Source organism: Gossypium arboreum, chromosome 12, assembly GCF_025698485.1.
Source record: "Gossypium arboreum isolate Shixiya-1 chromosome 12, ASM2569848v2, whole genome shotgun sequence".
Taxonomy (NCBI): domain Eukaryota; kingdom Viridiplantae; phylum Streptophyta; class Magnoliopsida; order Malvales; family Malvaceae; genus Gossypium; species Gossypium arboreum.
Window position 1 is genome coordinate 27,663,025 of NC_069081.1, and position 26,942 is coordinate 27,689,966.

The window sequence follows — 26,942 nt, forward strand, 5'->3', positions numbered from 1 at the left end:
TAATAAGTAAATAGAATAAGTACTAAAATCAGCAGCGGCACTTTCACTCTAATCGTTCTCCACAAGTTGAATGATTCCATTAGGTGGATCCACAAAAAAAAACATGGTTTCCAGTGTATCTAAGAGTAGCAATTTGGCTATTACATCAACTGATCTATTAGCAACTCTACTGATGTGTCAGACTGTGACCATCCAAGGCTTGAAGCAAATTCGACTGAGATGAAGTACTAAGGCATCTTCAACATTATTACTCTACTACCTCTATATCAAATTCATAAAAGATAATCAATCCGTTTCCATTTCCACTTTCCTAAAGCCCAGTGACAATGCCAACTCCAATCCTTTGATTGTTGCCTAAACCTCAGCTCCAAGAATGGAATAGAAGCTTGACCTCCCACCAAGCCCTTGAATCCACTGTCCATCATGATCCCCAAACAAAACCCTAACTATAGTTTTCTCCTTGTCATCTAAGACATCAGTGTCAACATTAAGCTTAATCCAACCAGTTCCTGGCCATGTCCATTAAGCAGTCCATTAACTCCATATAACTTGAATATATTATATGTGGAAATATATTTAATTTTTTATTCAAAAAATTCATAGTGACTAATTAATTTAATTTCATTTTTGAACTTTAATTATTTAATTAAAATTAATTAAATAATAATTGAAGAACTTAAATTTATTCTCAAGTCATCTTTCGTACATAGCGAGAGGTTAGTGATACATGCGATCTATTTGTCTTTATTGTTTTCATTCATTTCATATTATTGGTTCTTACATGGAATTTGTTTCTAGTTATCTAGAGCTAGTAGAGGGACTGATTGGACATATATAGTTAAGGCTCAAATAATTTGTAATTAAGTTTTAGTTTTACGCCTACTAATTACAACATTATTTAGTTATGAAGTTATTCCATTAAAGTATCATGATCGAACTCTCCCTTATTATATATCATTACAAAAACTACTTAATAAGTGCTCGTCCAATGACCTTGTCATAAGTGTGTTTCCCTCAAAGAATATTCTTAATCTCTTTGGGATAAATTTGTTCTCCTAGTATGATCCTATTTTTTCTCATGGTAACCATTACATTATCCTTCATAAAAAGTCAATTACTATCAAATAGTAATGAAATTGTTTGTCATAAAGATAAATGACTCATAAACATGTTTATTTTTCATCTATAATGTAAAGTCGATAAAAGGATATCATTTACCCTTTATTGAGCTATGAGTTCCACTATTGTTGAATGATGATACATACTGTAGAAATCGGATACCCAACGTACTAGCTTTTGGTTCCTTATCTATTTGAACTCATGCTTTTAGTTACATCAAAGTATATGAGTCATGCATACATAGACCATCATCCACTTAAGATTAAAGTATGTTGCTGTAACACCCCTAACTCGTGACCGACGCCGGTGTCGGACACGAGGGGTTAACGAGACAAATCCTCTTAAAGTACCGACCAATTTGGCATTTCTGGACAGGCTGGAAAACTGCGTCACCGTCGCCTTAAAAATCATATCTCGAGTTCCAAAACTCGGAAACTGGTTTTGTAAATTTTCCCTGAATTTAGACTCATATACCCATCCATGGATTTATTTTTAGAAATTTTGGTTGGGCCAATTGGTACAGTTTATTAGTTAAAGTCACCCATGTTACAGGGATCGACTGCTCTGACCTCCGCGCGTTACAACTTGAATATCTTTCTGTACAGGGCTTTAATACTGGTGCCGTTTGTTTCTAATGAAACTAGACTCAAAATGGAATCTGTACATATAAGGCATGACTCCTAATTCTTTCTGGATAATTTATGGTAAATTTTCAAAGTCGCGACAGGGGACCCAGAAATCGTTCTGGCCCTGTCTCACGAGAACTTTAATATTTCCCAGTATACTGCTCATATGGTCGTTTCGTTTCGTCCATATAAAAATAGATTCATCAAGGATCAGTTCCATAATTTACTCACTATTTAATTCTACTTCTACTATTTTTAGTGATTTTCAATCTCATCTCACTGCTGCTGTCCGCAACAGTTACTGCAGTAGACTATGCCAATTTCATGAATTTTTCCTTGGCCTTAATCATCCATCATACATGACACAATTTATGGCCACCTTAACAAAATTTGAGTTTCTAAGACTCGTGGCTATAGGTTCTAGCATCCCACTCGACGACCACATAGGCCATTTTCACATGGCTTAAAGTTTACAACCCACAATTCGACAAAATATAATAGCCTATACATGCCAAATGTTCTTCAACAACAAAAGAACAATACCACAAGATTTCAGCCGGTGTGATGACTTCAACGACGGTTCCGAGCACGCAACAATACGAGTCCAAGAGACCTAAAATGGGTGACAAGAAAAACACCGAGTGAGTTTACAACTCAGTAAGTCATAAGCATTCATCAATCCACTGATAAAGTTACTACTACATGTACAACAAATGAGGCTAGGTACTCGTCCATATCGAATCTATACCATAATACCTCGGACCTTTCAGTCCAATCTCATACCGATTCATACATCCACATTTCATATTCTACACAACAAGATAATCGAAGCATTTTTACACATTAACTCAATTTCCAGCACAACCATACAATTTCAATCATCACATAGATTTAAGGCTTACCAAATTCAACCCCAAGCATGAACGTATTCTCTATTCGTCATTGAGCTCGAGGTACTTACCCGATCCGCTGTCCATACTCAATTCAATGGAGACACACCTCCATTTATATAGAGTTCGCACACAGTGCTTACTACTCGATTTCGCACACTTAGTGCCACGTAATTTAAGCTCGCACACACGATTGCCATACCCTCCGAGCTCGCACACCCAGTGCCGTATTTTTTTTCCAGCTTGCACACTTAGTGCCAAATATTTCCAGCACGCACACTTAGTGCCATATATTTCCAGCACGCACACTTAGTGCCAATCTCGACACCATACACCCGTATTGCCCGCACACATAGTGCCGAAAGCAAACTTTCTACACATTCCACTATTTCTTTTACATTCAACAATTATCCTCATTCCATACACATACAATTTCATTTATACATATATATATATAGCATTCCATTAAACACAATTGCATAGATTTTCCAATCATTTAAGCAATATCAAATATATGCGCTTAATGACTTACCTCGGATGTTGTCGAACGTCTTCAACGGCTATTCAATTACTTTTTCCTTTCCTTTATCGGATCTAGTTCCCCTTTGCTCTTGAGCTTAATATTAACAAATAAATTGATTCAATCATTTTGAATATCAAAGGGGAAATTCAAGGTACTTAGCCCTTATATATTAGGCATTAGAGTCATATATGTATGCAATCATGAATCAAATTCCACATTTTAGCCCATATTTTCCTTTAGCCGATTTTTCTAAGTCAAGATTAAGCCACCAATATGCTCACTTATGGCGAATACACGAAATCACCCATCTATGCATTCAATCATGTGGCCGAATGTGCATGTTCCAATATAACACCATTTCCATTTCGTTTAACACTTACATTTACCACATATCAATTTAGAGACTCTACTAACCCATCATACATCCGCAATAGTCTATAACTCTTTCGCCACTCCTTTCACAACATAATAAAACTTAATTTCAAAATCATTAGTGAGCATTTTATTTAGGCATGTACATCTACAACCGAATTCATCATATAAACATCTTTGAATTTACTCAAACATTCTCAATACAACACATTGCCCACTAGCAATTAGTTCATCAAACCAACATTTGACCCTATTTCCTTTAACACCATTGCATTCGCAATGACCACATCATTAACCAACTAAATAATAAACCACAACATTTAAATTCATCTTATTCTTCTCCCATTTGACCGAATGAATATCAAATGCAACTCAACTAACAACAACATTTTTTTCTTTCTAAAATGTATATACACTCTTACGACCATGAATCCTACTCATCCAAGCATCAATTAAGCTACTTAACAAGTAATTAACATCCCAAAGAAACTTATCAAAATGACACTAATTTAGCACTTGCCGAATAGATATTGAGCTATGGACTCATGAAATTAAACCATAGGTCAACTAAGCTATGTACTTATCCATTTAGTCTCATAGTCAATTAAAAAGAAAAATCACCATGCATACCTTAGACTAGGATAGCCATGGCCGAAATACCTTAGTTTCTCCTCTTCAAATTTCAACTTTTTTTTTTTTGGTTTTCTTTGCTCAATTCACGGCAATGGGGAAAGGATGAGCATTCTTTTTTTTCTTTTCTTTTCTTTCTTTACTAACATTATTTTATCTCCAATGACCCATTCCTTATTACAAAAATCTAATTAAACATATATATTGCCCATCAATATCCTATCTTGGCCGGCCACCATTAATAAATTGGGCAATTTGACATGCAAGTCCACCTTTGTGTTAACATGCACTAATAAGCCATTTAAAATTAGCCTATCATATTTCACCATGTCTCACATTGATCCCTATTTAATAATTTCTCATACAATTGATAAATTAGAGAATGAAACTTCCACATGTGCATGTACACACACAATAAGCATAGAATATAACAATTAATTATTTTTATGACTCGGTTTTGTGGTCCCGAAACCACTTTCCGACTAGGGTCAATTTTGGGCTGTCACAACTCTCCCCACTTAAGGAATTTTCGTCCCGAAAATCTTACCGGTAAATAGGCTCGGGTATCGCTCTTTCATAGAGTCCTCGAGTTCCCAAGTGGCTTCTTCAATTCCGTGTTTATGCCACAACACCTTTACCAATGGAATTTTCTTGTTTCGTAGCTCTTTTACTTCACGCATCAGAATGCGAACCGGCTCTTCTTCATAGCTCAAATTAGGTGAACCTCGACCTCGGATGGAGTAATTACGTGTGTCGGGTCGACCTATATCGTCAAGCATCGAAACATGGAAAACGTTGTGAATCTTTTCGAGCTCGGGGTAATATTAATCGATACGCCTTGGCCCAACTCGTCAGAGATATTTCAGATGGACCGATGAACCTCGGACTCAATTTGCCCTTACGGCCAAATCTAAGCACCTTCTTCCGTGGTGAAACTTTGAGAAAGACCTTGTCTCCAACCTGATATTCAACATCTTTTCTTTTCAAATCCGCATACGACTTTTTGCGATCCGAAGCAGCTTTCAAACTTTCACGAATTACTCGAACTTTTTGCTCGGCATCCTTAACCAAATCAACCCCGAAGAATTTACCTTTACTAAGTTCAGTCCAGAATAATGGGGTACGGCATTTACGACCGTATAAAGCCTCGTAAGGCGCCATCTTAATACTTGATTGAAAGCTATTGTTGTAGGCGAATTCAATCAAAGGTAAATACCGTTCCCATGAACCACTAAACTCAAGGATGCAACATCTCAACATATCCTCGAGTATTTGAATTATCCGTTCGGATTGACCATCGGTTTGGGGATGAAAAGCGGTGCTAAAATGCAGCTTGGTACCCAAAGCATCTTGCAATTTCTTCCAAAATCGCGACGTAAATCTTGGGTCTCTATCCGACACGATAGAAATAGGCACCCGTGTAGTCTCACAATCGAGAAGCGTACAATTCCGCTAATTTGTCCATTGAAAAATCCGTGACGCACGGGGATAAAGTGAGTGACTTAGTTAGTCTATCGACAACGACCCAAATCGCATCCTTCTTACTCACTGACAATGGCAGTCCGGATACAAAGTCCATTGTGACTCGATCCCATTTCCATTCGGGTATCATGATTGGCTGAAGTAATCCCGATGGCACTTGATGTTCCGCTTTCACTTGTTGACATATCAGACACCTTGAAACAAATTCAGAAATGTCTCGTTTCATACCGGGCCACCAAAATTGGCGTTTCAGGTCATTGTACATTTTAGTACTACCCGGGTGGATTGACATTCGACTACAATGGGCTTCATTTAGAATTATCGAAATAAGTTCCGAATTCTTTGGAACACACAGACGACTTCTGAACCTCAAACAATCGTCATCATCAATTTGAAACTCGATTCCTTGTTCGAACACACTCACCCGTTTTGCAAGCAACTCCTCATCAACTTTTCGAGCTTCCCGAATTTGATGAGCCAACAATGGTTTGGCCTTTAATTCGGCTACTAACACATTGTCGGGTAGAATAGACAAGTGTACATTCATCGCTCGTAAAGCAAACAGTGATTTCCGACTCAAGGCATCCGCAACCACATTCGCCTTTCCCGGGTGATAGTCAATGATCAGCTCATAATCCTTTAACAGCTCAAGCCAACGTCTTTGTCGCAGATTTAAGTCTCTTTGGGTCATCAAATATTTGAGACTTTTGTGATCCGAGTATACATGGCACCTTTCACCAAATAAGTAGTGTCGCCAAATCTTTAAGGCGAATACGGTGGCGCCAATTCGAGATCATGAGTCGGATAATTTTTCTCATGTGGCTTTAATTGCCTCGACGCATAGGCCACAACTCGACCTTCTTGCATTAATACGCAACCTAACCCAAGTAGAGGCGTCGCTATAGATGACAAACTCCTTGCCGGACTCGGGTTGCACTAGAATTGGGGCTTCATCAAATAAGTTTTCGATTGATCGAAACTTTTTGGCATTTCTCCGTCCATTCGAACTTAACGTCCTTTGGAGTAACCGTCATCGGCGTGGCTATCGTTGAGAAGCCTTTACAAATCGTCGGTAATAACCGCAAGCCCCAAAAGCTCGAACCTCGGTAACATTCCTTGGAGGTTTCCAATTGACTATGGCGAAATTTTGTTCAGTCCACCTTGACACCGTCGCGGACACCACGTGCCCCAAAAAGCTAACCTCTTTCAACCAAAATTCACATTTCTTGAACTTTGCGTATAAGCGCTTATCTCGTAAGATTTGCAACACTAGCCTCGGTGTTCAAGATGTTCGGTTTCATCTTCGAATAGACCAAAATGTCATCGATAAATACAACTACGAACCGATCCAAGTATGGCCTGAAAATTCTATTCATTAAATCCATAAACACCGCAGGGCATTAGTGAGCCCAAACGGCATCACCAAGAATTCGTAGTGACCGTACCTCGTTCTAAAAGCGGTTTTGGGTATGTCCGATTCTCGGACCCTCAACCGATAGTACCCGATCTCAAATCTATCTTTGAAAACACCGAGGCTCCCTTTAATTGATCAAACAAATCGTCAATTCGTGGCAATGGATATTTATTCTTTATCGTCACTTTATTGAGTTGACGATAGTCGATGCACAACCTCATGGTTCCGTCCTTCTTCTTCACAAACAATAAAGCGCCCCATGGAGAAAAACTCGGTCGAGCGAAACCTTTATCCGTCAATTCTTGCAATTGAACCTTCAATTCCTTTAATTCCGTTAATGCCATACGATACGGGCTATTGAAATCGGCGTAGTACCGGTACAACCGATGCGAATTCCACTTCTCGAACCGGTGGCAATCCCGTAACTCCTCGGAAAAACATCGAATACTCACAAACCACTGGTACCGATTCGAGTTTCCTTTCCGTCTCTTTACTCCCAAACACATACGCAAGGTATGTTTCACACCCTTTTCACATATCTTGACGGTCATAGAAGATATTATTCTGAACTCCTTTTAAATCAAGAGACTCGACTCGGACTACCTCATTATTTGCACTCCTCAAATCAATGGTTTTCCTTTTGCGATCCACCTTTGCATCATGCACGGTCACCAATCCATACCAAGAATAACTCGAATTCATGAAATGGTAGAAGCATCGGATCGGCCGGAAACAGATTCTCGAATTATTAGGGGCATCTCTTGCACACTTTATCAACAAGCACGTATTGACCCAAAGGGTTTGACACTGAATTACGAACTCAAGAGACTCAACAGTAGAGTCTTCTTTGGATGCTAAGGTTTCACATACATATGAGTGAGTAGAGCGGGGTCAATCAATGCAATCACAATAGTATCAAAGAGAGTAAAAGTACCGGTGATAACGTCGGGGAGGATGCCTCCTCGTGTGCTGGATGGCATATGCTCTAGCAGAGTACGGGTCTCGGATCGGACAGCCGTATTAGAGGCTCCTCTCGATTACCACCCCTACCTCCAGAGATTCTCGGGGCCTACCTCCACCGTCGTTCCACTAGGTCTTGCACCTTGCGTCTTATTCCTCTCATCTAGCTCGTGCAATCTCTAATGAAGTGGTCCTTGAACCGCATCCATAACAGCCCTATTAATGATTTACCCCAACATTCACCTAGGTGTCGTCTTCCACATTGGGGGCATTCAGGTCTCTCTTGACGATTATTGCCCACACTAGCTATGAAGTAGCTCGGGAGTCCGTCAATGGTCGGGCTCTAATGGAAATTCCTGATCGTCCTCGACTTCTTGGTGTCCTCCCGAACCTCTTTACAGCCGAGAATGGAGCTTTACTCGTCGATCTTTTACGGTAATCTCTTGCTTCAAATTCAGCCTTCTTCTTCTCCTTCCCAAGTTCTTCCGCCTTGCAGCTCGTTCGACTAGCGCCACGAACTCCTTTATCTCCAAAATTCCCACTAGTAACTTTAACTCTTCATTCAATCCTTCTTCAAATCTTTTGCACATCGCAACCTCATCACCACACACTCCCGAGCATACCGACTAAATCTTACGAACTCATGTTCGTATTGAGATCTGATCATCCGGCCTTGCTTGAGTTCCAAGAATTCCTTACGCTTCGATCGATGAACAGTTGACTAATGTATTTCTTTGAAATTGGATTGGAAGAAATCCCAAGTAACTCGTTCATTTGGGACTATGGAAATTAAAGTCCTCCACCAATAGTAAGTGAGTCTCATAACAAGGATATAGCACACTTAAGACATTCGTCGGGTGTGCATGACATTCATCTAATACTCTAATGGTGTTATCGAGCGAACTCGGCCTTTTCGGCATCATCAAGTAACTATGGCCTTGAACTCCTCGGCCCCACGCTTCCTAATCAAGTCCACGGTGGTTTACTCACCTCACAGGATCGATGAATGGAGGCATTGCGGGCTCTTGGGGTGGAGTGTTTAAATTCGGGAATGGTTGGACAGTAGGGTTGGTTCGGGCATATTGCGCGACCCACTCATTCATCATAGTGAAGAAGGCTTGTTTCGCCCTTCATTTTGATTATTCGCGGATGACCGAGGCTCAACAGCGGTGTCCCTTGCGCAGAGCAGCCGCTACACTTTCAACGTCATCCGCCAAGGGTCTCTACCGGGTTCCATCACTAATCAAAACAAAAATTTCAACCGTCAAGTCATCACATTATTAAGCACTATCAATTTGGCATGTATAGCTAGACTCACACGCGCTATGGTAGTCCTAGAACCGACTAAACCATAGCTCGATACCAATAAAATTGTAACACCTAACTCGTGACCGACGCCGTGTCGGACACGAGGGGTTAACGAGACAAATCCTCTTAAAGTACCGACCAATTTGGCATTTCGGACAGGCTGGAAAACTGCGTCACCGTCGCCTTAAAAATCATATCTCGAGTTCCAAAACTCGAAACTGGTTTCGTAAATTTTCCCTGAATTTAGACTCATATACCCATCCATGGATTTATTTTTAGAAATTTGGGTTGGGCCAATTGGTACGGTTTATTAGTTAAAGTTACCCATGTTACAGGGATCGACTGCTCTGACCTCCGCGCGTTACAACTTGAATATCTTTCTGTACAGGGCTTTAATACTGGTGCCGTTTGTTTCTAATGAAACTAGACTCAAAATGGAATCTGTACATATAAGGTATGACTCCTAATTCTTTCTGGATAATTTATGGTAAATTTTCAAAGTTGCGACAGGGGACCCAGAAATCGTTCTGGCCCTGTCTCACGAGAACTTTAATATTTCCCAGTATACTGCTCATATGGTCGTTTCGTTTCGTCCATATAAAAATAGATTCATCAAGGATCAGTTACATAATTTACTCACTATTTAATTCTACTTCTACTATTTTTAGTGATTTTTCAATCTCATCTCACTGCTGCTGTCCGCAACAGTTACTGCAGTAGACTATGCCAATTTCATGAATTTTTCCTTGGCCTTAATCATCCATCATACATGACACAATTTATGGCCACCTTAACAAAATTTGAGTTTCTAAGACTCGTGGCTATAGGTTCTAGCATCCCACTCGACGACCACATAGGCCATTTTCACATGGCTTAAAGTTTACAACCCACAATTCGACAAAATATAATAGCCTATACATGCCAAATGTTCTTCAACAACAAAAGAACAATACCACAAGATTTCAGCCGGTGTGATGACTTCAACGACGGTTCCGAGCACGCAACAATACGAGTCCAAGAGACCTAAAATGGGTGACAAGAAAAACACCGAGTGAGTTTACAACTCAGAAGTCATAAGCATTCATCAATCCACCGATAAAGTTACTACTACATGTACAACAAATGAGGCTAGGTACTCGTCCATATCGAATCTATACCATAATACCTCGGACCTTTCAGTCCAATCTCATACCGATTCATACATCCACATTTCATATTCTACACAACAAGATAATCAAGCATTTTTACACATTAACTCAATTTCCAGCACAACCATACAATTTCAATCATCACATAGATTTAAGGCTTACCAAATTCAACCCCAAGCATGAACGTATTCTCTATTCGTCATTGAGCTCGAGGTACTTACCCGATCCGCTGTCCATACTCAATTCAATGGAGACACACCTCCATTTATATAGAGTTCGCACACACAGTGCTTACTACTCGATTTCGCACACTTAGTGCCACGTAATTTAAGCTCGCACACACAAGTGCCATACCCTCCGAGCTCGCACACCCAAAGGTCCGTATTTTTTTCCAGCTTGCACACTTAGTGCCAAATATTTCCAGCACGCACACTTAGTGCCATATATTTCCAAAGACGCACACTTAGTGCCAATCTCGACACCATACACCCGTATTGCCCCACACATAGTGCCGAAAGCAAACTTTCTACACATTCCACTATTTCTTTTACATTCAACAATTATCCTCATTCCATACACATACAATTTCATTTATACATATATATATAGCATTCCATTAAACACAATTGCATAGATTTTCCAATCATTTAAGCAATATCAAATATATGCGCTTAATGACTTACCTCGGATGTTGTCGAACGTCTTCAACGGCTATTCAATTACTTTTTCCTTTCCTTTATCGGATCTAGTTCCCCTTTGCTCTTGAGCTTAATATTAACAAATAAATTGATTCAATCATTTTGAATATCAAAGGGGAAATTCAAGGTACTTAGCCCTTATATATTAGGCATTAGAGTCATATATGTATGCAATCATGAATCAAATTCCACATTTTAGCCCATATTTTCCTTTAGCCGATTTTTCTAAGTCAAGATTAAGCCACCAATATGCTCACTTATGGCGAATACACGAAATCACCCATCTATGCATTCAATCATGTGGCGAATGTGCATGTTCCAATATAACACCATTTCCATTTCGTTTAACACTTACATTTACCACATATCAATTTAGAGACTCTACTAACCCATCATACATCCGCAATAGTCTATAGCTCCTTCGGCCACTCCTTTCACAACATAATAAAACTTAATTTCAAAATCATTAGTGAGCATTTTATTTAGGCATGTACATCTACAACCAATTCATCATATAAACATCTTTGAATTTACTCAAACATTCTCAATACAACACATTGCCCACTAGCAATTAGTTCATCAAACCAACATTTGACCCTATTTCCTTTAACACCATTGCATTCGGCAATGACCACATCATTTAACCAACTAAATAATAAACCACAACATTTAAATTCATCTTATTCTTCTCCCATTTGACCGAATGAATATCAAATGCAACTCAACTAACAACAACATTTTTTTCTTTCTAAAATGTATATACGCTCTTACGACCATGAATCCTACTCATCCAAGCATCAATTAAGCTACTTAACAAGTAATTAACATCCCAAAGAAACTTATCAAAATGACACTAATTTAGCACTTGCCGAATGGATATTGAGCTATGGACTCATGAAATTAAACCATAGGTCAACTAAGCTATGTACTTATCCATTTAGTCTCATAGTCAATTAAAAAGAAAAATCACCATGCATACCTTAGACTAGGATAGCCATGGCCGAAATACCTTAGTTTCTCCTCTTCAAATTTCAACTTTTTTTTTTTTTTGGTTTTCTTTGCTCAATTCACGGCAATGGGGAAAGGATGAGCATTCTTTTTTTTTTTTCTTTTCTTTTTCTTTCTTTACTAACATTATTTTATCTCCAATGACCCATTCCTTATTACAAAAATCTAATTAAACATATATATTGCCCATCAATATCCTATCTTGGCCGCCACCATTAATAAATTGGGCAATTTGACATGCAAGTCCACCTTTGTGTTAACATGCACTAATAAGCCATTTAAAATTAGCCTATCATATTTCACCATGTCTCACATTGATCCCTATTTAATAATTTCTCATACAATTGGTAAAATTAGAGAATGAAACTTCCACATGTGCATGTACACACACAATAAGCATAGAATATAACAATTAATTATTTTTATGACTCGGTTTTGTGGTCCCGAAACCACTTTCCGACTAGGGTCAATTTTGGGCTGTCACAGTTGCACTATGAACATCACAAGTGAATAAATCCACAAATGAATCTAAGATATATTCTACTTAGGTCCTATCCGATGTATTATCAATCTAGTTAGACACAACTATGTCTTTATCTTCTAGGAGTCATGCACTCCGATACCCAAGACAATGTATCTCCCCAATTGGGCTTGATAGATGAAATATTAGTCTTACAATCAATTTGCTCAATGTCCATTAGACTAAAGATGTGTTTAGATTATCTACTTATATAAGTCGTCTTTCTATATTACGATACAACCACGTGTTGCTACTTAGTATTACTTAAATGTTAGATAATTAGTAAGTCAATATTTTCTTTCATTTTGCTTTGCATGCAATAGTTGTTCAAGACAATATACAAAGATATTAATGAAATTTATGGATATTTATTAAACCATTTGTTCAAAAAATACAAGTACATATAGACAAAAATACTATATTAAGGGCATTAGATCCCAAACTAAGAGGTTTTATGCTCATTCCATACTAATTTACAATATAATTATAATTAATGTAAATGCAGTTTAAATTCTCATTTCATACTCCTCATAAGTCAATTTCCTTGAGCTAGTTTAGTCGTATGATTCATTAATAATTTTTTTTTCTAATTTCTTATAGTCCTATGATTAAATATCAACTCATAGATTATGAGGGCATTAAAGAAAGTTGTTTAATTTTTAGAATTTGCTTCATAATTCATATTTAGTCCACCTTTCTCACATTTTATATTTTCATTCTTTTTATAGTATTTAGCCAAGTCATGTTTAGCCTCTATAATTCATTTCATGATTCATGTTTGATTCAATCTTCTCATATATTGTGATTTTAGTTTTCTAATGATACGTAGCCCTTAGTAAACACCAGTAGGAGACTTGGATTCATGGGAATCCTCCACCACACTAGAAAGCACATGAGTGCTAACCCCAAGGCATCATATAAAATCCCTCCTAGCACACCAAAAGGTCCATAAAAATATAACTACACCACACCAAGATGCAATTAAGTGCATGGCTTGAAGGTGATGTAAAGCATAATAAGAACGAAACCTCTACCACATCAAATGTAACACATCATACTAGACCCGGTCGTCAAGTTTAAGCTACAAGATGCTATGATCATCAATTTAATAAATTCAAAACATCATGGAACATATCATCATTTAAATACATAAATAATAGACATTTAAATGCATAATCACAATCATTTTTGGGTCATACATGAGCTTATAAAAGCTCTCTTGTTAACTTGAGCTTAAATTACAACCAAACTATGAAGTTTTAAAAATTTACGTCCGATGTTGCAACCTCAAATCGTCCATGTCGTGACCTCACCAACACAATAAGTCATGATGTGACTTCATGTAGATTGATGTCACGGCATCACTCACTGTTGGCACCACATTGCAACGTTGGACAATTGTAGTCATGATGAGAACCTTACTTTTGTTAAAAATGTTATTTTGAATCCCAATTTAAGATGAGCCAAACAATCTATATCATTTACACAACTCAGTACACAAAAAACATCCCAAACTCATAACACTTCATATCAAACAAATCATTTAACCATTTCTAATAAAAAAACAATTCAACATGAGTTCAACCTATTACAATTCTATTCATTTCAATATATTTAATCAAATGCCAAATGAACTTATGTCAAAACATAGTATGTAACAACTTGTTTTTTAGTGCTGCCCAAAACAATGGTCTCAAAACATTATTTTTCGATGATTTAATATTTACGAGTATATTATAGCATTATATTGATTTTTTAGTAATTTTATTGAACGATTAGTAATTAAGGTACAAGAACAAAATCATTAAAAATCGTAAAATTTGATCGTTATTGATTTTATTAGTTAAAAGGTTTAAATAGTAATTGTTCAGGGGTTTAAATGGAAATTAAACCACTTTAAATGATGGTGGATGGTCATGTGTTTATAATTTAGTAAGTTATATGTTAATTTATTAATTAAATAATTAATATATTTTAAATAGTAAAATAAAACCAAAGTCATTATTTTCTTGTTTCTTCGACCTTTCACCATTTAAAAACAAAGTGAGAAAGCTTGGAAGCCATTGAAAAAGCTTCAAAACATTCAGCCATTGCATATATGTCCAAAGTGAGCCTATTTTTTTTGTAAATTTTATGTTTTTGAGATCTTTGTAGCTTGATTTAGCTTGCCCTGGGATTAAATTGTGATATTGTTAAAGTTTTCTAATGTTACCATTGATATTTTTGAAGCTTTTGGTGTTTCAACGTTAGCTTCTAAGCTTAGAAATGAAAAAAAGGGACTAAATTGTAAAGTTTGAATGCTAGTTTAAAGTATAGGGACTAAAATGAAATAATTCAAAATTAGCATGAAATTTCTATAATTATGATATTAGAGGTCTGCAAAAGGATGTGATCAAAATTGGATTGGAAAAAGGGGCTTAAATGCGAAAGAAATGATAGTTTCAGCTTTAAGGACTAAATGGAATAAAATGTGAAAATTTAGGGAAATTGTGAAAAAATGAAATTAAATTGTCATATAAATTGAGTAAGATGTTATAAGGTTGAAACTGATATATTGAAATGAATTATCGTATAGATCAAGATTTGAATCAATCAGTAGATAATTGAGGATACAAATCTAAAAAATCATGGCCATGTCTTCAATGAAAATAAACCAACAATTTAAATCTCTATTGGGATTGTAAAGCTACTCGGATCTTTTAACTTCGGAGGTATATTCTTTGCAATTAAAGGCATCGATGTCAATTTGCTCACCTTTTTTCATTTTCCTATGCCATTTCATGATTTCTTTTAAATATTTGGCATATTTCAGAATTTTGTCTATAAGCTCTAATAGCGGCAAATTGACATTGAGGGATTTAAATAAATTAAGAAAATTTATAAAATCTACATTGTCCCTTTTTGTTGTCCACTAATCTCATCAGGATGGTACCTTTGTTGTGCTTGGGTTTGACATTACTGGATCAAACACTGATCTGGCTACCTCATCAATCGGCTCATGGTGCTCAGCTTCTTCATCCTCCTCCGTTGGCTTGTCGACATCTTCCAAAATTTCCTCCTCTTCATAAATGGGTATGATTGGCAGCTTTATTGCCTTGCCCAATCGCAACGCAATTTCCTTTGCATGCTCATTTCCATCTCTCTGAGGGTTGTTCTCCATGTTACTAAGGAGAGTTGACCATTTTGTTTTTGGAACATTGTCATCAACTGACTCATTTGGTCACAAAGGCTATCCATTTGGGACTCAAGTCATCCACAAGTAGTTTAGACTTGTTGAATGTCTGTCTTAATAGTTTGCATCTCTCCCTTTAGTCGGTCAATCTTTGACCACATGTAACGTGGTCATTCCCTACGACTGTTTGTTGCAATGGTGGAGGTTGGTAAGAAGGGTTCGATTGGTTTTGTGCTTGATTTGCACCTCATTTATTACCTCCCCAGTTGAGGTTCAAATGGTCCCTCCAACTGTCTGAATACGGATTTTCACCTCTATTATTTACATAGCTTGCTTCCTCCGATCAATTCTCATAATGTGGCTCCACTCTCGTCGGTTTGAAGAGTGTCTCCAAATGGTTAAACTTTTCTAAAATATGTTGGAACTGATCATCATCATTTTCTTAGTTTATTTCTTTTGCCATTGAAGGTTTAAATTTGTACATAAATCTCTCATAGGCCACATGTACGAATTCATGTTATGTCATCAATTATTTTGTAGGCTCGTTTATAAATGTGGAACATAAGAGATCCATTGGATGCTCCATCTAAGCTAGATTTTATGTGGCCGTTAACACCATTGTAGAAAATTTGTATTTAGAGTCACGCTTGTAGTCTATGGTGTGGGCATTTTCTTAACATTGTCTTGAAATGCTCACACGCATCGTATAGGGACTCACCTTTAAACTGTTTAAAATTGGCGATTTCTTGCCTCAACTGAATGGTTTGGTTAATCGAGAAAAATTTATGGAGAATTTTTTTCGCTAAGTCGTTTCATGTTGTAATGGAAACCGACTTCAATGAATCCAACCAATTATTGTTGTATAAAGAAAATAGGAATAACCGAAGATGCATGACATCATCGAATACCCTGTTGTACTTGAAGGTTTCACATTATTGAAAAACTCATATTAAATGTTAATTCGGGTATTCAACCATGTTCTCTTTAAACTGCAGTGCATTTTGGATCATTTGGATAGTGGTTATTTTTACCTCAAAATATTAACGTTAATCGCCAGTCATTCTATTCTTCCTCGCTCTGCGTCTAATGTAGGTAGGGCGTGCTCACGCAGCATCCTGTGTTCCATTGGGACTTCTTCAATTATATTTATTTGTTGGTCTCTTGGTACTTCAAACAATGGATTTTCTCAGACTAAATTTATAACCGCAAGTGGATCAGTATTCATCGCTTGACAATTGTCCTGAGTAGTTGCTCATGATCTAGGGGTGGTTCGATTGGAGTGTCGAAGCTTTGGGTCAAACACAACATGAAAACAAAATAAAAACAAAATTAAAAAAAGTTAAAAATTGTATCTATAGGTCCTAACTATAACACCCTCAACCTGACCCGACTCATCGGGCTCAAATTTCGAGTGTTACCACATGTAACACTTAAGGGAATTTCTGAACAATTGACAGACACTTATTACTTAAAACATTTTTCGCTATCATTTCATTTATAGGCTAGATATAAAAAAACAAAAGAAAGTATTTTAGAATAAAATATTACTCAAACCAATTACAGCTTAACAATACAAATATTTACTAAAGACTAACTCTTAGAGTATGATACTACAATACGCCACTTTTCCACGTATGTATAATAACACACTTCATCGCTACCTTGATGTACCCCTGGCGTAGTCCCTTCTGGAACATTTTCTTACTACATCACTTGAAATAATAACAAACACTGTAAGTTCAAGAGAACTTAGTTAGAGTTAATACATAACACCCTGGTAGATTCTTTTATAATATTTGAAGAACATCTTTATGCTAGCTACCCTTCATAAGCACTTACTTCTATTTGGGTAGATACTATCACAGATTTAGGTTTACACTTAGATGCCAACTACTACACCCTTAATCGTACCAATTCTCTCTTAACTACATGACTAACTAACTTATGATCCTTCCAGAGATTAGCTTAGTCTTTTCTTTTTCTTAGAACCTTAAAGGTAATTTTCAAAGAATATCCCTTCAAAGAATACTTTATATAGACCATCTCTTCACCCTTACACTTAATCCAAAATAGTTATTCATAGATATTATTCACTGGCGGATACATACACCTACAAGCTCATACTGATAATGAACTATACAAATCCTTCAGATGAATTCCACACAACTTTCTTATAGATCCCCAGATTTTTAGGATAACAATAACTCAAATTCTATATGATTTCAGAAAAAGATATGATACAACTCAAATATGGCATATTTCAGATAACTCAGGTTCGACCCTACATGGTACAGAAAAACTTAGACTAATGAATACTTATCTCATTCATAACTACGAACATGCCCAATTCTCAACTAACAGGTTATCACGGTGGATACCCTTTCTGAACATACAAATACACACTTCTTTTCAAGAAATTCCCTTAAGACTTATTCAATTACATCAAAAATCTTATTCTACCAACTTAACTTCTTTCATATCATAACCTTATCATAGTAGTATCTATCACCAAGCGATCAAAATTTATTTAGAACTTACCATAAGGGCGAATAATCATTTTTTACCAAACAAACTTTATAGAGTATGCCACAAGGGCCAAACAGAATATGCCATAAAGGCAACATAAGAAATATGCCACAAAGGCAACATACAAAGTTACGTATTTATTATCTCGATGGACTTACACATATATTTCATCTATCATGATCTACCAATTTGATCTACAAATCACTGAAGGCTACACCATGAACATACATACAATCATATCTTTCCATGTATATTTACCACATGGATTTACACACTTTCACGTATCATGATCTGCCAGTCCAATCTTCATTCTACTAGAGGCTACACCATGAGTGTTTCATAGTATATGATGATATGGGTCTCAACTGCATGGTCTTACACTTGTTTTCATATCATGATCTTCTAGTTTAGTTAGCAATATAATTGTCTTGTCAGAGGAATCACAGAAGGACATTTACACAATATTCACTTACCTGAACCGTTCACACATCTGATTGATTCATACCTTTTTTATATCAAACTAAACCTGCATACTTACTCATCATATTATATTACAACTAAACTTCATACATATTATCATAACACTTATATCATTCTTATTATGCTTCTAACACTTATCAATTGCTAGAGATATCATCGCCATTTAGATATACTGCTACTTGTACAGTTGCTAACTCTTGAAAAGAGCTATATTTCATGCCTTTAGACCTAGCTAATTACTTGTACTTGGGTACATTTAGTTGCATTTCAGAACATTTCATTAGTATTTTCATGATTGCATTAGAAGCCTGGACTATGTTTAAATGTTAGGTACTTTTAATTGCATGTGGAAGGGTTATGTTTGGTGGTTTGGCAGGTGCAGGATGTGGAGAAAGAAATAAATAAGTGAAGGTTTGCCGGGGCAACAGGTTGGACAGTTTTCCAACTTGTATGCCATGAAAATTCAAGGAAGATGATCGATTTAACACTCAACGCATAGCGGTCTCAGCTCAACTCTACTTGTACTAGAAAAATCTGGTTAAAAAAAAAGGAGAAGATATCATGGACTGTTGGATTTACCCTAGGGAAAAAGCTTATAGAAATCCAAAGGAGGAAATCCTAAAGTGTGTGGATATTCAGAGGCAAAAAAAGAGAGGGTAACGACTGAGTAGAGATGAAAAGAGGAAGATGAAGGCAATCCCTCTCAGCCACCACAGGACACAGTGCCACTGTAGTGTGAACTGGACAAGCGAAAGTTGTCTTCTTGAATTTCTTCCATATTTCTTACTTTGTTCCTTTGTGAATTGATTTGATTGAAATGATGTTGGATGATATTTTGGTTTTGAATTTACTTGCCAACCCATGAGCTAATTCTCATAGGGTTGGGGTTATATGATGAAACCTTTATTTTCGTTAATGGTTGAAGCATAGATCTAAATTAATTTACTGTTTTATTCAATTGTTTTTATTTCTAAATTGTATGTGCGTAATCCCTAAAAATAGATGACTTTGAAGCATGCCCATAAACTAATCTAATTCTGAAAAGGCTGGATTAGTTGGACTAAAATTGAATGATATGAGCAAGTACTCAATCGATACTTGTAGTAGACTCTCGACACAGAGCAACATTCATATGGAAAGAAAACAAAACAATGCAAGATACTATGCTAAAGGTCTATAGACGTATATCTCTTTAAGTCAAGGTAACTTGAGGTTTTTGCTTTCGAAAGAAGCAGACCACTTTAGAACTCTTCTGAGTAGTAGATTGAGTATGATTTTGCTGAGGCATTATTGATAGAAAGGGTAGATTCTTAGTAATCTCGACCTTTGAAATCAACATCATATATCCTCTACCCTTCGCTATAGCATCTTGCCATAACATATTTAGTTGTTTACTTGTTCGTTACATATTATTCACGCAGTTATTCTCATAATTTCCATTGTATTTTTGTTATATATTATTCACGTAGTTATTCTTATAATTTCCATTGCATTTTTACTCTTGCTTTGCCTTAGCATTTTCCAGTATTAGTCAGTACACATTTAGTACACATTATTATTCCTTTAAATTACCACTGCATACTTATCTTTGTTTTTCCATATCATTAATCATAATTCGTTAAAATAACTTAACCACTTTTATACCTAATCCGATCCTTGTAGAGACAATCCTACTTATCACTTTATCACTTGATCCGACGTGTATACTTGCACAATTCGCATATCATATTCATATGCGATAAGTTTTAGGCATCGTTGCTGAGGATCAGTAATTTGGTGAAATTTGGTTTGGTTATTATACCTAGTTCCATTAGTTTTAGCTAACTTAGTTGTATTTAATTTTTACAGGTTTGCCATCTGTGTATGAGAAGAGGCATTCTTGCTAATGAAGAATATCCTTTTAACCCAGAGATCAAAAGAACTTTGCAAAGAAGGTAAAAAAAGCTGCGAAATATGGCTAGGGAGGAAATGACCCTGGTCTTAATGATAACCCACTTGGTTACAATAATAATCCTCCTATGGATCGTGTGATAGATGATCGTCACAGATCAATTTGAGAGCATGCTATTCCAATTTTGGATGATATGAATCCAATGATAGTTAGACCACAAATAGAGCTCAGTAGTTTGAGCTAAAATCTATAATGTTTCAGATGTAGCAAATAGTATGACAGTTTGGTGGATTACCCACTGAAGATCCAAGAGTGCATTTAAGACTTTTGCTAGAGGTCTGTAACTTGTTTTGGAAAACAAGGTGTTCCTGAATACACTTTGCATGGCTGAATGCTTTGCTATTAGGACATCTTGGAATGATCTTTGCTAGAGATTGTTGCTACGGTATAATCCACCAAATATGAATGCTAAGCTTAGAAATGACATTACATTTTTTCGGTAATCAGAGTATGAAATACTATATGAAGCTTGGGAATAATTTAAAGAGTTAATTCGGAAATGTCTGATGCATGGATTTCAACACTGGACTTTGAATGAAGTTGTTTTACACACTGGACTTTGAATGAAGATGTTTTACAATAGGTTGAATGCACATATGATAATTGTAGTTGATGTTTCTACCAATGATACCTTGTTGGACAAATCTTAGAATGAATCATATGAAATTTTAGAACGGATTGCCAACAATGATTATCAATGTCCTACCATGAGAGTTTGGATGGGTAAGAAAGCTGCTGGTACCATAGAGCTTGATGCAATCACTTCATTAACTGCTCAGGTATCATCTTTAAGTAATATGATTAAGACACTGAAGAGACCCATTATAGTTCAAGAGATGAAATTAGTCGTGTAATGCCTCGAATTTGGGCCTAGAATTATTAGGCCTTGAGTATGGGTCCGTAAGGAGGTTGTATATAAGTATTTAATTGTACAAGGAAATGACACAATTAAATGTCTGCTCAAGTGGTTAAGGGTCCTGAGAGGAGTTGGAAAAGTCCTGGGTTCAAACCTAGACTTTAGCAAATTTTGGTTATAAGTGAATAAAACCCTGGATGCTTTGATGAAGGCCTTTTAAATTATTGTGTTAAATAAATGACACAAAGAAGCATGTGGTCTAGTGGTTGTAGCCTCATTAAGGTTGCAAGGGAGTCTGGGTTCAATTCTTGGCTCTTGCAATTTATTTTGGTTTTTCTTTTAAAGGAACCTGGACCTTGGCCTATAGACCTTATAATTAATTGAGGTTATTTTTTGACACAAGAGAGCTTGTGGCAGAGAGGCAAGTGGCGTGTGGAATGGTGTTCAAGGTCTGAAGTTCGAGCGTGGAGTAGCACAATTGGGGTATTTATTTTGCAGTTGGTTTTGACCAATGGTTGTGTTACAGTGAAATTCTGATGGAGATGATGTGGTGAGGAGTGATTCAAGGAGTAAATCAAGGGGGGATAAGAGGAGAGATTTTAGGAGAGAATCATGGATTTCAAATTAAGGAGAGTTGTAGCCGATTGGGGGGTTGGAGTATGCAAATTCGGCTATGAGATGTTTTTCCTCTCATTTTGGTGACTTTTGGTCATTTTTTGTTTATGACTCTTAGTGCCGAAAGATATCTTTTTTTGCTCTTAGTTTTGGTTATTGGTGTCGCGGAATTGACCATTTGGGAAGCTAATTGGTGTTGTCGAATACAACATTTGTTGACGGTTTTCTCCGTTCACTTTTGTTTCTACTTCTGTTTTTCCTAGCTAAATATACTATCTTTGTATCCTCTTTGCCCTCGTTTTCTTTTTCCATTTCCTTGAGTAGTAGCCGAATATCTCTTCTTCATCTTTTGTCCCAATCGCTTCCCTTACCATTATCTCTTTCACTATACTGATTCTTGGTCAATTGCTTTTCTCTTCTGATACAAGGGTTTTGACAGACTGGTTGGTACTCGCGGGTTCTCTCTTGTTTTTCTGTTACCGTTATATGTGTTCAAACACGTTTTTCTATCTTTTCTAAAAATCGATTACCTATTTCTCTTCATGTACTTGGGTTGCTGAAATCATGATCCCTTCCTTATGGGGTGGTGGTTGTTGGATTCTAGGTTTTCGGTGAAGCGAAGGAGTTCCTGAAGGTAGTCACCAGAACCGTTTTCTTACCACGCGATTTAAGGTAAGCGTTTTGGTCTAGCACTTTGGGGTTGGCCGAATGCCCTATCTTTGGATTTGGGTTTTTGTTAAGCAATAAAATAGATTTAAGTGCTAGATCATACGTTTTTTGATTAAGCAGGTAAGGGTATAGTAATCTTTCGAGTAACATTACAAGCAGACCGAATCACACACTTTGGTTAAGATGAGTGTCAATGCCATTCTTTTTGAGTTAAGTGTTAGTAAAAGGTATTGACATTAACCAAAAACATTGATTGATGTAGGGTTGGTATGGGGAGATTTTTGTGCTATTTCGAAAAAGGTGTGTAACCATACACCATTCTGTACTATCAAAAGTTGAAAAGCCGAAATGTCAGAACCTCGGCATTCAGGGCCTTACGAGCTTGTGAACGTACGTAGAGTGAACCGAGCCCCAAATTGTGGGTAGCAGAATGTAGAGGCCACCACGTGTGTTTTCATGAACTGAGGTGGTTATGGGCCTCGATGGGCCGAAATGGGCCGCGTGGGCCCAATGGGCTTGTGGGCGCACACGGGTAAAATCCTCGATGAGTGATCATTGATAGGTTGGTTTATGAGGCTCACGATGTCGTATGTGAATCTGGACTAAATTGGCCACACGAGCGTGTGGGCCCACTTAGGCCTAATAGCGGGTTTTGGGCCCATATACATTGTTCTGGCCATGTAGGTTATCTGAGTCGCTCAAAGTGATGATAGACCTTCTAAGAGGTCGTAATAAGTATCGAGACCTCAATATTGGTAAAATGACCAAAATACCCCTAGGGGTTAAAATCACCGTTTTACCCTTAACTAACAAGATGTCCGTTACACCCCTAGTGTTAGATTGACTAATGTATGTATGAAAGTTATATGATTGATACCGAGCATGACATCCTGCATTCACGTATGTTATTATGATATGTCAGCCTGCATGGGGTTGGGTTAATATTGATGGAGGAAGTGTATGGCTTGTAGCCGTTCTGTTCAAGGCTTACTACCTTTCTACTTATGGCTTTTAGCCATTCTATCTACGGCACTGAGCCGTTCTATTGACTTAGTGCCGCAACCGGTGTTAAGCTTGGTGTGTTGGCTGGGTGGGTCGATTTTATCCCCACATGGTGTGTTGGTTGGTATGGATGGTGTAATGGTTAGACTGGGCTGGATATCTATTTGCATAACTACATCTGATATTGATTCTGTATTGGGCTTAGGCCCACCTGATTCTGTTAATGGGCTAAAGCCCATCCGATACTGTGTCTGTGATGGGCTCCTGCCCAGTCTGTTTCTACATACCGTATATCTGAATGTTTGCATTATAAGGGATTACACACTGAGTTTTCGCAAACTCACCCTTCTGTCTAACTGTACAGGTAATCCCCAACCTTAGGCGATTTGGAGCCGTGAGAGACTCGGAGGTGGCCACACGACTGCTGATGCTCTGCTGTAGACTTTTTATTTGAATTTTATGTTTTGGGGTTTTAATTCTATAATAAGGCCTTTGAGGGATTAAATTTTTAATTAGGCTTTTGATTTCCTTATTTAAAACTGCTAAACATGAATTTTCAAAAATTAATAACTAATTAAAAAAACACTTAAAAATAGATGTTTTTATATTTCACACTTTAGTAGCTTCCGCGATTTGAAATAACTTAAAGTATCAGTGCCAGACATTAAGTAAACATTTTTGACGAGAGGATTTGCTAACCTCGAGCAAAAGGTTTTAATCATAGAAATAAACTTTTAACGACAACTCAATTTTTGAATGATGTTTTGATGTGATACGCCAGATTCGGCCATAACGTCTAGGCCGGGTTTGGGGTGTTACAAGTCGAGCCAGCACATGTTTATTGTAGTGAAGACCATGAGTTTGACGTATACCTATCTGATCTAGAATTTGTGTGCTACATGGGTAATTTCAACTAGAACAATAACCCCCATTCCAACACGTATAATCCAAGGTGGAAGCAACATCTGAATTTTAGTTGGAATAATCAAGGTGCGAGGAATTTTAACAATGCGGCAAGACAAAACACCATCAGTGCACCGCCTGGTTATACTCAACCTATATCGAGGAAAAATGTCCAGCAAGGTCAGACATTGACTTCTTCATCATCATCTATTGAAGCCTTATTGAAAGAATATATGGCCAAGAATAATGTCGTAATTCAGAGTTAAGTTGCATCTGTAACAGCTCGATTTTGGGTCTAGTTGGAACAGTGGTTCGAGACCACAAATCTGACGTAGAAAAATTTATTTTTATTATATTTTTATGGTCTACAATTTTATGGAATGATTTTGCGAATATTTCGTTCGAAAAGTTTGACGCTTGGGCACTCAATTTAGTCAAAAGGACTAAATTATAAAAAGTACAAAAGTTTAGTTCTACATGCTAGAGGTGTCTAATTGCTATGAAATTTTAAATTGGAGGTCGTTAAATGATAATTAGACCATTGGTTAAGTTTTTGTATAAAAATGGACATGGTAAGGTGTGTTTCTAAAGTTTTTCATTGAGGGCATTTTAGTAATTTGGTAATTAAATGAATTCAAAAGCCAATTTTTGTCCATCTTCCTCCCATGGCCAAATTTTACAAGAAGAAACCATGGCTAGGGTTTTTCAAGCTTCCAAGCTCGATTGTAAGTCCGTTCTAGCCTCTTTTTAATGATTTTTATGTTTTTCAAATCCTTGTAACATGATCTATCTATTTCTACCACTAATTTAAGACATAATAGAAGTCTAAAATTTTAACCATGATGGATATTTGTGCATTTTGATGTCTAATGGTAGAAAATGTATGTTTGATGTATGATAAACGACTTTTGCTAAGTGATTTTCGATGAAATGCCTAAAAGGATCTATTTGTAAAAAGTTGTAAAAAGTGTGTAAAAGTGTGATCAAATGAAAAATATGAGCTGTTATAAGCATGAAAGAGGTTCGACTAGGCTTGGGAATCAAAGAAATTGAGTTCATAGGGACTAAAATGTAAAAATGTGAAACTTTAGGGGCAAAAATATAATTTTTGCCATAATGTGATTTTGGGCTAATTTGAATAGTGTAATGATTAAATAAGTTAAAGGTGATATTATAGATCAAGAAAAACGAGGTTCGGAATTAGAACAGGGAAAAAACGAGTATTTGACAATTAGACCCTTTCTGCCATTTTTATGCCGAGGTAAGTTCGTATGTTTAATAAGCATTAAAATATATATGTATAAATGCTTAATTGGTATAAGTGTGGTAAATGCTATATTATTGAAATGAAATGTGAATGCTATTGAGTACGATACTACGGAAATGACTGACAGAGATTCGATACAGCAAAAATCCAGTTGAACCTTAGGAAAAGATAGGATACAAATGTCATGACATTAGGGTTACTGAGATTACATGTAAGACCATATCTGAGATATGGCAATGATATGAGGCTTCATGTAAGACCATACCTGGGATATGGCATCGATATGAGACTTCGTGCAAGACCATACCTGGGTTATTGGCATCGATACGAGATTACATGTAAGACCATATCTGGGATATGGCATTGGTACGGTACTGTGAGTACGAGATTCCCGAGTATCCTTTAGTATTCCAAGTGGTTCAATGGGTAATTTAATGGGTATGTCAAAGAAGAGAAAGAGCATGTAAGTATTATGAATTAGTACAGGTACATGCATAAGTTTATAAGCATTGATTTCATGACATTGAGAGTTCATGGTTTCTATGAGAGTGTTTTTCTGAAAACCTTATGATTATTGATCAATACTTGTGATGTACAAAATACATGGTAAATTCGGTTGGCGATCGTGTGATCCGCTTCAGGGCTAAATTGAGTTATGATATAGCATGTTTTATTCACACAAATTGTGATTTATCAGATATGAGAAAAAGGAAAGATTGGCATAATTGCTTATTAAAATGATTATGAGAAGATATGGGCTTTAAAAAATTGAAAGATGTCAGAATATATGCTTGAAAAAGAAA

The 26,942-nt window shown here is 36.7% G+C and overlaps 2 non-coding genes across 2 annotated transcripts; one reads left to right on the forward strand and one right to left on the reverse strand.

The window, feature by feature from the left end:
• The first annotated feature begins 16,521 nt into the window (after positions 1-16,521).
• On the forward strand, positions 16,522-16,627 carry LOC128286229 (small nucleolar RNA R71). Its single transcript, XR_008276773.1, has one exon. It is a non-coding gene; the product is annotated as a small nucleolar RNA R71 (small nucleolar RNA).
• Positions 16,628-21,237: 4,610 nt separating this feature from the next.
• On the reverse strand, positions 21,238-21,344 carry LOC128285821 (small nucleolar RNA R71). Its single transcript, XR_008276369.1, has one exon. It is a non-coding gene; the product is annotated as a small nucleolar RNA R71 (small nucleolar RNA).
• Positions 21,345-26,942: the final 5,598 nt, after the last annotated feature.